This window comes from Priapulus caudatus, unplaced genomic scaffold (assembly GCF_000485595.1).
Source record: "Priapulus caudatus unplaced genomic scaffold, Priapulus_caudatus-5.0.1 Scaffold887, whole genome shotgun sequence".
Taxonomy (NCBI): Eukaryota; Metazoa; Priapulida; class Priapulimorpha; order Priapulimorphida; family Priapulidae; genus Priapulus; species Priapulus caudatus.
The window spans coordinates 113,698-116,431 of NW_014577948.1; the positions used below are offsets into that span (position 1 = coordinate 113,698).

At 59.5% G+C, this 2,734-nt stretch overlaps 1 protein-coding gene across 1 annotated transcript in view; it reads right to left on the reverse strand.

Annotated features, from left to right (window-relative positions):
* Nucleotides 1-2,734, reverse strand: part of LOC106814224 (UHRF1-binding protein 1-like) — a gene marked incomplete at its 5' end in the record, with an annotated part of 7,207 nt that overhangs the window by 2,351 nt on the left and 2,122 nt on the right. The window lies entirely within an intron of this gene.

Below are 2,734 nucleotides of genomic sequence, written 5' to 3' on the forward strand. Positions count from 1 at the left end.
AGCGCTTGCCAAGTCATCTACCTTGAAGGTGACCTCCTCTTCGTCGCGTCGCGTCGCGCGTACCATGTGCAGAGTCATGCCGTCTGCCACTCCGCGACTATCGCTGCGTATCACCACGCGACAGCTGCAGGCAAGATCAGAGAGAGAGTAGAGGAGAGGAGGAGAGAGGAGAGGACATGAGAGGAAGAGTGAGCGGTGTCAATGCGCAGTCGGCCGGCTGCCACTTGCGGCTACACGCTGCCGCACCTGCACCGCTGACAGTCTTGCATGCGAGACAGATAGAGAGTGAGGGAGAGGAGGGAAGGAGGGAGAGGAGGAGAGAGAGTGAGGAGAGAAGAGAGGGAGTCGATGCGCAGGTCAGCCGGCGCCCACTTCGGCGACTACGCTGCCGCACCTGCACCTCGCGACAGCTGCAGCGAGACAGATAGAGAGTGAGGGAGAGGAGGAGAGGAGGGAGAGGAGGATCGGAGACAGGCGAGGAGAGGAAGAGGAGCAGTCATGCGCAGGTTCGCCGCTGCCACGGGCGCGACACCGCTGTGCGCACCTGCACCCGCGACATGCTGCAGGCGAGACAGAGTACGAGTAGTGAGGGAGAGGAGGATGAGAGGGAGAGGGAGGAGGAGAGGAGAAGAGGAAGAGAGGGGTCACTGTGCGTCGGCCGGCGCCCACTGCGGTATCACGCTGCGCAACCTGCACCCGCGTACAGCTGCCAGCAAGACAGATACGAGAGTGAGGGAGAGGCAGGAGAGGAGGGAGATGGGAGGATGAGAGAGGGAGGAGGGAGTAGGGAGGAGAGGATGAGGATGGTCATGTGCAGTCGGGTTCGGCTGCCCATCCGTGACACGCTGCGCACCTGCACCCGAGTATAGCTGCAAAACAGATTAGAGAGTGAGGGAGAGGAGGGAGAGTGGAGGAGGGAGAGAGAGAGGAGGAGGGATGAGGCAGGAGAGAGAGGAGGGTCTATGCAGCAGGTCAGCGCTGCCACTGCGGCGACACGCTGCCCCGCACCGTGCACCCTGCGCAGCTGCCAGAGACAGATCAGAGAGTGACGGGAGAGGGAGGAGAGGAGGAGAGGAGGAGAGGAAGGGAGGAGAGAGGAGGAGGGAGAGGGAGGAGAGGAGAGAAGGGTCATTGCGCAGTCGGCCGCGCTGCCACTGCGTGATCACGCTCGCACCTGCACCGCGATAGCTGCAGCAAGAAGACTAGAGATGTGAGGGAGAGGGAGGTAAGAGAGGAGAGGAGGAGAGGAGGAAAGATGAGGGAGGATGAGAGAGGAGAGAGAGAGAGAGAGGAGAGGAGGAGAGGAAGAGAGCGTCATATGCCGCAGGCGCCGTTGCCACCGGTGACACTACTGTCGCACTCACCCGCCGAGATATGCTGCCAGCGAGACAGATAGAGTAGTGAGGGTAGAGGAGAGGGAGAGAGAGCGAGGAGAGGAAGAGAGGAAGAATGACGGATGCAGTCAGGTCGGATCGACTGCCACTTGCGTGACTACGCTGCGCATCCTGCACCCGCGACAGCGCAAGCAAGACAGATAGAGAGATGGCAGAGGAGAAGGGGAGGGAGAGGGAGGAGGGAGAGGAGAGAATTTGGAGAGAGAAGAGTGAGAGGTCATGCGAGTCGGCGGCTTGCCCACTTCGGTGAACGACTGCCCGCACCTGCACCCCGAAAGCTGCAGCAAGACAGATAGGAGAGTGAGTGAAGAGGAGGAGAGAGGGAGAGGTAGGAGGAAGAGGGGAGAGGAAGAGTGAGAGAGGAGGAAAGAGGAGAGGGAGAGAGAGGAGGAGAGAGGGAGGGAGAGAGGAGAGGAAGTGGGAGGGGGAGAGGTGGGAGAGAGGAGCAGGAGAGGGAGAGAGAGAAGGGGAGCGACAGTGAGGGAGTAAGAGAGAAGGAGAGAGTGGAGAGGGAGGGAAGGAAAAGAGGGAGGAGAGAGGGAGGGAAAGACAATAAGAGAGAGGAAGAGGGGGAGAGACAGTAGGAGGGAGGAAGAGAAAGGGGAGAGAGTGGCGAGGGAGGGAGGAACATGAGGGGGAGAGGGAGGGAGAGAGAGACGGAGGAAGAGAGGGAAATAGAGAAAGAGAAAGGGAGAGGGAGATAGTGATGTCGATGATAGCTGGCAGTCAGTAAAGATAGGAGAGTAGAGGAGGAAGAGGGTATAAGGAAAGCAGTAAAGGGTGTTGTTAGGCTTCTGGTGTGACAAGATAGAGAAGAGAGGGGGGGTAACAATATCCGCTGTAACGAATACACTACTCTGGTAGCAATATACCATGACCCAGATATTTATAACACACACACGCACGCACGCACATGCACGCACGCACGCATGCACATGCGGGCACGCACGCACGCACGCACGCACGCACCACGCACGCACGCACGCACGCACGCACGCACGCACGCACGCACGCACACACACACACACACACACACACACACACGTGACGTTTACGAGCGGCGGACGCCCGCGTGCGTGGTGGGGGCGGTGTGTGTGTGCGGAGGGGGCTGGAGGGTCTGCTGCCAGTGAAGTCCAACTACGGTGATTTACCGACGATTTACTCGCTCAATAATTCATTTCTCATTCGCGCGATGCATCGGCTGCGGCGGTTTATCACCGACGCTCGCCGAGGTTTGCTGACGACGAGAGTGCGCGGTTTCCTGATGCCCCTGCCGGCTCTCCCTCACAAGCAATTTACCGATGCCCCTGCCGGCTCTCCCTCACAAGCAATTTACCGAT